Here is a 12,779-nt window from a genome sequence, read left to right as displayed (position 1 = left end):
CGACAGCGCCCCCACCTGGCTGTAAAAAGGCATTTTAGGCAATACGTAACATAAGGCGCAGTGTTCAGTTTTCCAATTTTGTGATTTATGGAATTATTGATCGTACATGTTATAGAATGTGAAATCATACAATAAATCCTTGAGTGCCGTTTTTTTCCAGACTATGAGCTGCAAAAAATGTTCCCACGCTTTGAATCCTGCGGCCAATTTCTGGATTTTTCCTTGCTACCGGCAAGGAAAAATTCAACAAACATTTTCCCATAAAACACTGAGACACAGAGGGGCGTCTTTGTTTGTGCTACGGCGCCATCTTTTGGGCGAGTTTGCTCATTGCAGGTGCTTTGGGTGAAAATGTACTTCCTGTTTTGTTCCTTGAACTGTTAAAGTTAAAGGGGAACATTATCACAGTTTCATAAGGGTTAAAACCAATAAAAATCCGTTCCCAGTGACTTATTTTATTTTTCGAAGTTTTTTTCGAAGTTTTTTCAAAATCTTACCCGTCCTGGAATATCCCTAAAAAAAACTTTAAAGTGCTTGATTTTCGTTATTTGCCTAAGCCACTGTCCATTTCCCTGTGACGTCACATAGCGATTCCAATACAAACAATGGCGAATAGCACAGCAAGATATAGCGACATTAACTCGGATTCAGACTCGGATTTCAGCGGTTTAAGCAATTCAACAGATTACGCATGTATTGAAACAGATGGTTGGAGTATGGAGGCAGATAGCGAAAACGAAATTGAAGAAGGAACTGAAGCTATTGAGCGAATAGCTATTGACGCTGTTCGGCCATGCATGTCCGTCTTAGCATTGCCGGTAAAATGTGCAGACCAAACGATTAGGACTTTCGCATTGACACTGGATCAACTTAAATCCGTCGATTGGTAAGTGTTTGTTTGGCATTAAATGTGGGTGGAAGGAAACGCTGGATGTAAATATAGTTTCAAATGTACATACAAGTAGCCTAAATAGCATGTTAGCATTGATTAGCTGGCAGTCATGCCGCGACCAAATATGTCTGATCAGCACATAAGTCAATAAAATCAACAAAACTCACCTTTGTGATTTCATTGACTTTATCGTTGGGAATGCATCTGCTTTGAGTGTCGCAGGATATCCAGACATTCTTGTCATCTCTGGGCCATCTCTGTCGTAGCATCGCCGGTAAAAACCAAACGAGGGACTTTCGCATATCTTGACACTGGAGCAACTTAAATCCGTCGACTGGTATTTGTTTGTTTGGCATTAAATGTGGATGGAGGGAAAGGCTGGATGCAAATATAGCTACAAATGAGGCATAATGCTGCAATATGTACACACAGCTAGCCTAAATAACATGTTAGCATCGATTAGCATGCCGTGCTAATCGATGCACATTCTACGTAAATCAACTTGAATCCGTCCCTGATCGTGTTGTTACACCCTCCGACAACACACCGACGAGGCATGATGTCTCCAAGGTATCGGAAAATAGTCGAAAAAACTGAAAAAAAAAGAGCTAATTTGACTCGATGCGTGTGATGTGGTAGCGAAAAATGGCGTTGAGTACCGATGTGACGTCTCGTTCTGACGTCATCGCTCAGAGAGGGATAAATAGAAAGGCGTTTAATTCGCCAAAATTCACCCATTTAGAGTTCGGAAATCAGTTTAAAAAATATATGGTCTTTTTTCTTGGGATGCAACTCAGTATTCTTCTTCCTCCAAACAAGACGAGTTGAGTTTGTACCAAAATGGAAACATGGATGATACAGCAGGGGATTGGGAGAATGTCATGTGGTCAGATGAAACCAAAATATAAGTTTTTGGTATAAACTCAACTCGTCGTGTTTGGAGGAAAAAGAATACTGAGTTCCATCCCAAGAACACCACACCTACTGTGAAGCATGGGGGTGGAAACACCATGCTTTGGGGCTGTTTTTCTGCTAAGGGAACAGGACGATTGATCCGTGTTAAGGAAAGAATGAATGGGGCCATGTATCGTGAGATTTTGAGCCAAAACCTCCTTCCATCAGTGAGAGCTTTGAATGGTTGACCAAATACTTATTTTCCACCATAATTAACGATTAAATTATTTAAAATTCCTACAATGTGAATTCCTGGATTTTTTTCTCACATTCTGTCTCTCACAGTTGAAGTGTACCTATGATTAAAATTACAGACCTCTGTCATCATTTTAATTGGGAGAACTTGCACAATCGGTGGCTGACAAAATACTTTTTTGTCCACTGTATGTAAACATATTTAGTTTTTCTAAAATTTGGTGGGTGCGGTTTAAACACCGATGTGCTCTATAGCCCGGAAAATACAATAATTATGGTATATGTCTTGAAAGGCTGAATGCAACACTTTTGGCAATCATTTTAAAGCTAGCCCTCAGCAGGTATCGTTCTTAGACCGCCAAAACTCACTGGGTAAGACATTTTGAGCAGTTTAATTATTTTTTTTTAGCAAAATGAACGCCCGGGTTCAAGTTTGTACATGGTGCTTGCTGATCTCTCTAATAAAATGTTCATTCATTTGATCACTTCTAGGTTCAAACGTCTAATAGAGGAAGTGAAAATCGTGTCTTCCACGCTTGGTATTTTCTTTGTGTGCGTGAGGGACTCTTTCACAGAGCAATTCTCTGTTTATCGGGTTTATGGATATGGCATAGCTATAACGTTCTCAAGACATGAATTGTCCTAATAGGAGTCATAATAGAGAATGTGCACGTTGGCCATTCCCAGAAATGGAGTACAATTCAATGGAAATGGAATTAGGAGAGAGGGAGGACTAACCACACAAATGGGAAGATATGCATCATTTTTGGCTAATGGAGAATCAATGCAGAAACAGAAGCATTAGTTTGCTGCTGGTGTGTTTTTATCAGAAATGACCCACAGAGATGAAATATGACAAGTGGATTTTTCGCAATAGCAACTCAAAAAAAGGACAATTGCATTTTTAGAGTCCAGTATTTTGTTGTAAGTTTGCAAAGTGACTGCTCTCTGCAGGTGGAAAGCTCTTGCAATGTAGTTTTTTCTTTGACCATCAAGCACCATGTTTTAATGCTGTGTTATAGACACCATTTATTTCACAATAGTAGTTCCAAAAAATACCATAATGTAGAATAATTGAACCCCTTCAATGCATGGATATTAAAACAATCTACAATCTCTCAATCAACTTAAGACCTAAACATAAATGCCACGCTTGTATTTTTAGTTAAATCATTTAAAGACTTTTTGATCAATTGATGTCCCAAATTTGCATAAAATAACAAGAGCAAAAAACACAGAATAAGTTTGTGCAATTGCGCCATCTTTTGAACAAGTTTGCCAACTGCAGTAGGTGCAATGCCCTTCTGTACCGGAAGCAAAATTGCCGTCCGGTCTTACAGCCGTCCATAATGTTTCTACACGTATGCATTCTTCATTTATCGCTCAAAGCAACGTTCGTAAGTTTTACAGTTTTCAAAAAAAAAAATGTTTGACTTACTGAACTGTGCCATGTGTGATGTCTGTCTCTAATGTTTTGTATTCGACAAATGGTTTTCAAATCACACATGTTATTGTTTTTTGCTATGGCGCCATCTTTTGGACAAGTTTGCTCGCTGTAGGTGCTGCAGGGTTGAAAATGTATTTCCTTTTTCATGCTTTGAACCGGAAGTACAACCATCCACAGTGTTTCTGCTTGAAAGGGTTTTATATTCAACGCTTGCAAGTTCTACAATACAACTACAACGATTCATACTTACTAAAACGTCCCATGTGTGATGTATGTTTTCATGCATAGCATTAGCTACTATGCTAACATGTTTGCGAGTGTCTTTCTTAGTATCAACTTACAATGGCATTCTTTTTGTATTGTTTCAGTTTTACAAATTATTTAGTACTCTCACTAAGACGTCACCGTGGAGTTATTGAGTCTGTTCAGCTGATTAGAAAGCTAACTTTCATAGATAGTGGGTCCGTGACAATGACTTGTGTTTTGTTTGATCAGCCGTTTTACTGCCGTGTTACAATTAAGGTATGTAAGTAAACATTTACAAAATGCATCTGTGTAAATAAGTAATTTCACAAAGTATCTATCTGCGGCTTATATGAAAAATATTGTTTTGTTTCAATATGTAGTTAGTGTGGCTTATATCAGTGCGCTCCATATTCCTTAAAATATGTTTATTTACATTGTGACATTAAGGCCTTCAAAAGGGTTGAAATGTAAATACAAATATCGCATATTTTATATTTCTTGTTCAGGAATGAAGTTTATTGGTAAATAAAATAAAATTAAAAAATAATCCAAAATGTTTTTACACCCTTTTAAAAGCTTAAAGACTTTTATGTAATACACTTCCCCACCACTTCACAAACAGAATAATTTTGTAGTTAAAGGTATAGAGAAGTTCCTCAAGCACAAAAAATATGACTAAAGTGGTAAAGCTGTATTTTAATTTTACTGACAGTTTATTCAAGAAACATATTAGTTATTAATATATGTCCTCTTTAAAGACAATACAATAAAATGTCCCATGATGATTAAATGCAAACCTGCAATATAAAGTATTCTATATACGCAGTCTGTGTTCATGTTTTTTTGTTTGTTTTTTTACTGTAGCAGCTCTTCCTGAGCAGCATGAAATCATTTTGACCTTCTGGTATGATCATTTGTCGATACCCAACCAGCATCTCTTACCTTTCGCAGTCAACTTTCCATCCTTCTTTCTGCAGCTACAAACGTAACAGAATGCACCCAGAGAGATTTGCGTACGTACAAGATTTGTACGTTGAAAAATCCGTCCTTATCGGCCATTCTATCAAAGATTTAGGCGAAAGGCACAAGTAAATACCTTTTTTGAGTTAAGTCGACCAAAATAACTGTCTTCTAAAGGCTGCCTTTCGTCCTTTAGTTCTGTTGAGTCCAATCTTCTTCAGAATTGACCGTCCTTCATGTGACGTACAGTAGGAAGCGAATTCATATAGCCCCATCTGGTGAGATTTACCTGACACACGAAACATGATCAATAGGGGCGGTATAGCTCGGTTGGTAGAGTGGCCGTGCCAGCAACTTGAGGGTTGCAGGTTCGATTCCCGCTTCCGCCATCCTAGTCACTGCCGTTGTGTCCTTGGGCAAGACACTTTACCCACCTGCTCCCAGTGCCACCCACACTGGTTTAAATGTAACTTAGATATTGGGTTTCACTATGTAAAGCGCTTTGAGTCACTAGAGAAAAGCGCTATATAAATATAATTCACTTCACTTCAATTGGGGGGGAGTACTATCCACATTTTCCGCCAGACGACCATAAAGACTTGAATATCATCAAACGTGCTTTATGGCCGTTCCAACATTGACCACAGCTTTAGTTGCTTTACAGCAGGGGTCCCCAAACTACGGCCCGAAAGTCCCAAGTAAAATAAAGACATTTAGTTGTTTTGTTTTTTATTTTTAGTTTTGTTTTATAAAATCTGTTTTTTCTAATCCATTTTCTACCGCTTGTTACTCTCTGTGTCTGTTAGCCGCTGAGGAAAATCATACTGTCTATAAATGCATTTTCCCATCGATAACACGAAATCATCGCACTCGAGCCGCAGCAGGTGCCCACTCGAGCCGCAGCAGGGGCGCGCTCGAGCCGCAGCAGGTGCACGCCCTTTCAGTCAATTAGTGTGTGAGGAACGTATATATATATATATATATATATATATTCATATATATATATTTATATATATATATATATATTTATATAGGGAATAAGCGGTAGAAAATGGATGGTATATATATATATATATATATATATATATATATATATATATATATATATATATATATATATATGCATATATATATATATATATACATGTGTGTGTGTACATATATATATATATATATATATATATATATATATATATATATATATGAGATAGGCGCCAGCGCCCCCCGCGACCCTAAAAGGGAATAAGCGGTAGACAATTGATGGATATATATATATATATCTATATATATATATATATATATATATATGTATATATGTATATATATGTATATATATGTATATATATGTATATATGCATACAGCCCAGCCCCCAGCCAAATTTTCTTAACCCAGTGCGGCCCTCGAGTTAAAAGATTTGTGGACCCCTGCTTTATAGAGTGGCGCTTTCAATTATTTTCAGCAGACTGCATTGCAAAATAAATAACCCCCCACCTTCCTCCCAGGAGAAATGCACCCAGGAATATGAATCTCTTCCCTGCTGTCCACAAGGCGGCACAAAATAGCTCGCCTGGCTTCACCGTCTCTCACAGTCGGACACGAGGCTCAATAACTCATCACACACACAAGCAGGGACCTCCCACTTCTTGATTGATGCCTCGCTTCACTTTTGATGAAGGCGTACTGATTGCTGTTTCATCCCCATGAAAAAAAAAAAAATTACCAAATGACTAAAACATTTACCTGCTTTTGTTTTCACTTCTGTTGCTATTTTTCATGGTTGTTGTTTGAGTGGTCACCTGCTGCACAGTGGGAACTTTAAGTGTGTACATCAGTGGGTGTGAAATGGGTTGATTCAGTTTACTTTTGTTTTCCTCTCTGATGAAGCTTTCAATTAAAAAAAAAAAAGTGTAAAAAAAAAGCACCAAAGATTGCTGTCATCATTCAATTTGCATCACAGATGGTTTCAAAGCGTTAATTATGCAGCCACCCCCATCCTCCTCCCGTGGACCCCGCACTCAGGAAGCCTGTTATTATTATCATCCGCCACGTTGACCTTGTGTCTCAACATCTTCGTAATTACAGCCTTCGTAAATGGAGCTAAGGCCCCCGGCCCCTCGACGGGAACCCCCCCCCCCCATCATGGCACGCTTGATTGGGTGTAAAGTGGTCATCATAAAAGATGGAGGAGGCTGCTGGTAGGAGGAAGTGGATCGATGGCAATCAATCTTCCTCTTTGCTCTCATTTAAGCATAATAATTCGCTGTCCCTGTCGCGGACGCCAGGTGCCCATTGCCTCGGAGCTCTCAAGGCCGCGCTGACGCCTTGAAGTGGAAGTCTTAGGACTGTTTGGAACGGATTAGGTAAGGGACAAACGGGGATGGTCGTCACATGTCTGAATCTAGTGCAGGTGTCCAAACTACAGCCTACGGGCCAAGTGCGGCCCACCAGAGCCTTCAATTTGGCCCGCAACACGTCACAAGTTGAATAAAGCATCTCTCTTCAACACCAGGTGGTCTCTGAATGCTACATATTTGCTGCCATTTGGTGGACAATATGAGTCAATCAGATCAATTACCCTTGAAGGTATGTTGGTACAACAGCACAGCATTCACTTACAATACACAAAGCAAACAACCATCCCTAGTCATGGTGCAAAAGGAAAATGAATGCAACTGACATAAAGGTCAACACACATGGTCACACATTACACAACCTGCTCACTGACTTTAGTGGATGTTAAGAAAAATGTCCTAACACCATTAAAACATTCACAATTACACCCATTTAAATTTGTTAGAGTGCATGATAGGAAGATGTAAAACTTATCCCAGTTTGATGCATTTTAGCTGCTTGATATATCTTCATGATATTTCTTACGTGACTTTGAGGATGTCACAGAAGTAAACACCGCACAAGACATATATGTGTATGTATATATACATATGTATATATGTATATTTATATATATTTATATATATATATATATGGTGGTAGAGCGCAATATGTAGGTGTGGGAAAAATCACAAGACTACTTCATATCTACAGAACTGTTCATGAAGGGTTCCCTCAATCATCAGATTTTTTTTTTTTTTTCCTGATGATTGAGGGAACCCCTCATGAAACAGTTCTGTAGAGATGAAGTAGTCTTGTGATTTTTCCCACACATACATATTGCACTCTACCATGGTATCGAGCACTATTCTCTGGATAATCCAATCAGGACATATATATATATATATATATATATATATATATATATATATATATATATATATATATGTCTTTACCAAGCAAAGGTAATACGCAAGGACATTAACACTTCCAACACGTACGTAGGATTAACCGAAGGAGCGTTCAAAACAAGATGGAATAATCACAACGCCTCCTTTAGAAACCAGACTTTGCAGAATTCTACCGAACTCAGCAAACACATTTGGAACCTCAAAGACAATAATGTTGAATATTCAATAACATGGCAAATTCTTGCATCCAGCACACCTTACAACAGTGGTAATAAAAGATGCAACTTATGCTTAAAAGAGAAACTGTTTATTATATATCATCCAGAGCTATCATCCCTCAACAAGCGCAGTGAAATCATTTCAACATGCCGCCACAGGCGGAAACACCTCCTAGGTAACACATGAGCCAATCACCACACCCTACGCCTGCTTGTACCCACCCACTCTGTGCTCTATATAAACCATTGTATGTGAATGCTTCCATTTAAATCTCCTGATGATTGAGGGAACCCCTCATGAAACAGATCTGTAGAGATGAAGTAGTCTTGTGATTTTTTTCCCACACCTACATATATATATATATATATATATATATATATATATATATATATATATATATATATATATATATATACATATTTACATTTCTTACATATTTATATATATATAGAAATATATATATAGATATAGATATATTACAAATGTGTGTGTTTATATGTAGACTGTGTATGTATATATATATATGTGTGTAATTATATGTACACTGTGTGTGTATATACATATGTACTGTATATATATATATATATATATATATATATATATATGTACACTGTGTATGTATATATATATATATATATATATGTACACTGTGTATGTATATATATATATATATATATATATATATATATGTGTGTGTGTGTGTGATATATATACATACTGTGTATGTATATAATATATACATATATATACATACACAGTATACATATGTATGTATGTATATATAAGTATGTATATATATGTAAATATATACATGTATATATGTATATATATGTATATATGTGTATATATGTATATACATGTATATATTAATGTATATATTAATGTGTATATATGTACACTGTATATGTATACATAAATATGTATATACATACATGTATATATCTATATAAGTGTTTATAAATAAGTATGTATGTACTGTATGTATGTATATGTATATATATATATATGTGTGTGTGTATATGTATGTATGTATATATATTCATATATATGTATGTATTTTTATATATGTATGAATGTATATATGTATGTATATATACTGTATGTTTGTATATTTCTGTATACATAAATATATATGTTTGTGTGTAAATATGTATATATGTATATATACGTGTTTTGTGTATATATATATGTATATATATATATATATATATATTTGTACATGTGTGTGTGTGAGTTTATATAAATATATATATATGTATACAGTACGTGTGTATATGTATGTATATATACGGTTTGTATATGTGTATATATATGTATGCATACATAAATATACATGTACTGTATGTGTGTATATATGCATATACGTGTATATATATGTTTGTGTGTGTGATCGTATATATATATATATATATATATATATATATATATATATATATATGTAGGCGTGGGAAAAATCACAAGACTACTTCATCTTAGCCCAAATGTTAGGACACCCCCTGCTCTAGTGTCAACAGCTCTGATCCAAACATCATCCAAATGTCCACACTGGCTTAAATGTAGCTTAAAAAGTAGATCATGGGTTTTATAATGTTGAGCGCATTGACTTTTTAGTAGTGATGTGCAGGTTGATACTGAAATGTCAACACCGCCGATACCCGACTTTTATGCTCTCATATCAATCCTCAAATCAAAATATCGATACTTTTGATATTTTAGTTCAGGAGTGCTCAAAATGTCAAAAGTATCAAGGGCCGCCTACAAAAAAGTGAAAGCCATATTGTTTGGTTTTTTTTTCATTTAAAAAGTGCTAAAAACAGATAGTATCAGTTTTGTATTACAGGGTATCAAAAAACAAATGGCAATGGCCTGGGACAAGCAGTGCACCTCGGGTGAAAATGTAAAGGAAAACAAAAGCAGTGCTAGGTAAAGTAAGGTAAGGTAAGGCAGGGCAAAAAAAAACACCCTCCTGATTGGCAGACAGGGACAGGTGAGCCTCCTAATTGCCAACCAAGAGCAGGTGAGGAGTACAACCCTCCAAAGCAGTTGTGAAGTCACAGGATGAGAAACCAAAAACAGGAAGAGGACCCAAAATAAGAACATTGGACAAGAGGAAACACTCAAACATAAAAAATAACAATCCACAAAAGTCCAAAACAGAGACAATTGATCAACTGGAGGCAATTTCAAATGGCATAGAATGTCTTTTGGTAGCATCTTCATCCTGTATGATGATATTTTCAAAGGCCAGATGAATTGTTGCAGGTTGTAGCAATACAACTAAAGAAGTTCTAAATGACGGGAATGTGAAGAAAGTACAGACCTTTCCAGTCACAATGGGACGGACCAAGTGAGAGGAGTACAGTTTCCAGCCATTGTTTGAATGATTCCTACTTTGAACAAGGCTTTTAGGTGAGAGTTTGTAAAAGACTCAAGCCAAATGTGATCCTGGCAAATCGGGGGAGAAAGACCAAGTTAGAACCTGCGGAGAAGAACAGCAGACCCGCCGATCAAAAATTAGAGAAAAAGAAGGTAAGCTGCTAGTATTCTCTTTTCTTTCCTCTTCTACTGATGTTTCCCCCAAGATGTTTAAGGGTAGGCTGACCATACATCCTCTTTTCCCCGGACATGTCCTCTTTTGCGGGGGTGTCCGGGCGTTTTTTTTTAAATGCCTCAATTGTTCGGCATTTTGAATTAGGGTTGCGTGTATTTTCAATGTACGTCCAGGGTTAAGTTACCGTATAGATACTACTCGTGTTGGTGAATTCTAGCTGTAAATATTGTAGCGGCTGGCTACGGGGTGTTAGCCAAAGGCTATGGCTGGGGGCGGGACTTCCGGGGAAATTAGGCAGGTGATGCTGTTGACAGGAAGTGTTGGTTCGAGTTCTGCCGGGAAAGGACTGTCATGCCAAATTTCTTCCCCTCTACAAAAACCTTCCCCCCCATTTACTTCCGGGGTCATGATTAATACAGATGTTTTGTTAACGCTATATTATAAAAATATAACGCTATATTATAAAAATATAACGCTATATTATAAAAATATAACGCTATGATATAAAAATATAACGCTATATTATAAAAATACAGACGTTTTGTTAACGCTATATTATAAAAAAAAAATTTAAAAAAATTTACAAACACAAACTATGGGATGACGCATTTACTTCCGGGGTCACGTTTCCTCTTATGTCATCCCATAGCTTGTGTTTGTAAATTGTTTTTTAAATCTTTTTATAATATAGCGTTAACAAAACGTCTGTATTTTTATAATATAGCGTTATATTTTTATAATATAGCGTTAACAAAACGTCTGTATTAATCATGACCCCGGAAGTAAATGGGGTGGGAAGGTTTTTGTAGGGAGAAGAAATTTGGCGTGACAGGTCCTTTTTTTGTTTTAAATGTTGACTGCATTATTATTATTATTATTATTTATTTATTTTTTTTACAGAAGCCTAAAATACTTGGCTCAGAAATGCTACCTCTGTTTTTGTTGTTTTAACTGATTTGTGAAATACTCTTCACCTATGGTGTATTCTCTGAGAACATCTGTTTTTGTTTCAAATGTTTTGAAGCATTATTTATATTTTTTACATTAGAATGGTCCACTAGACTGAGAAGAGACATTTTAAAGAATGGGCTGTTACCTGTTTTTTGTTTAAATATAATTAACCTGTTTTGAGGCATTATTAATGTGTATATTATATACAAGAGGTTATTTTGAATATTGCTACCTCTGTACTTTTTCTAAAACTCTGAATGTTACATAATATAAGTGTGACTTATTTTGTTATACAATCAACAGAGGAGAAAAAGTGTTTTATTTAAATAAATACATTATTTATAAACCAAGTTCAAGTATCATTGGCAAATTTTCACCTAGTCCCGGCCTTGGCGTGCATATATGTGTCCTCTTTTTGGGATTTCAGAATATGGTCAGCCTACTTAAGGGAATGTGAAAAGAGCATGAGCAAACACAGGCTATGGAGTCTATGGAAGACTGTGAATGGTGACTCTTTAATATTTATTTTTTGCTCAAAATGGTAACCATGCCTGTTTTAAAGTAATCACGGACCAGGGCGACAAAAATATACACTTATGTGATCGAAATAATAGTTTTACATTTCTTTTTCCACATTGTGGGCACTTGTGTTTTCCAGTTCTGGAGATGACACACACTAATAAGGTGGGGTACCATATCCAGTCTAGAAATTTGGTATTCCAAGTAGTTAGTTGTTAACACTTTCCAAAAAAAAAAAAAAAGATATTATGGGAAAGGACGGCCAGATGTATTTTCAGGAGCAAAAAATACATAAAGAGAACTTGTAAGTGAAATTTTGGTCATCCGCACAGACACTGTCCGTGTGATATGAATACAATATGTGAGTACATGCAATAAGCAACCCCAAATGGAATATCGTTCTAGCATCAACACTAACAAATGTCCATCCAATTTCTTCTGCTTAGCCGAGGTCGGGTCACGGGGGCAGCAGCCTAAGCTGAGAAGCCCAGACTTTCCTTTACCCAGCCACTTCGTCCAGCTTGTGTTACTTGTTAATATCAAGATAAACCATGGCTCTTCAATTTCATCTTTATACGGAATCTTGTACATTGTCTTGTATA

General features: G+C 36.3%; 1 protein-coding gene and 1 long non-coding RNA gene across 2 annotated transcripts in view; both read left to right on the top strand.

The window, feature by feature from the left end:
* rbms3 (RNA binding motif, single stranded interacting protein) overlaps nt 1-6,618 on the top strand; it is an 807,584-nt gene extending 800,966 nt beyond the window's left edge. Inside the window, exon 15 of the transcript XR_009803506.1 lies at nt 6,198-6,618. The gene's annotated coding sequence lies outside the window, so the exon portion shown is untranslated. The remainder of the gene's footprint in view (nt 1-6,197) is intronic.
* A 3,521-nt stretch (nt 6,619-10,139) lies between these two features.
* The window catches only part of LOC133539460 (uncharacterized), a 101,822-nt gene continuing 99,182 nt past the window's right edge, over nt 10,140-12,779 (top strand). The window contains exon 1 of the long non-coding RNA XR_009803389.1: nt 10,140-10,685. This is a non-coding gene — a long non-coding RNA (uncharacterized LOC133539460). The remainder of the gene's footprint in view (nt 10,686-12,779) is intronic.

The sequence above is a fragment of the Nerophis ophidion genome, linkage group LG21 (genome assembly GCF_033978795.1).
Source record: "Nerophis ophidion isolate RoL-2023_Sa linkage group LG21, RoL_Noph_v1.0, whole genome shotgun sequence".
NCBI classification, from domain to species: domain Eukaryota; kingdom Metazoa; phylum Chordata; class Actinopteri; order Syngnathiformes; family Syngnathidae; genus Nerophis; species Nerophis ophidion.
The sequence above is the reverse complement of the archived record's forward strand: the minus strand, read 5'-3'. Positions and strand labels throughout refer to the sequence as shown.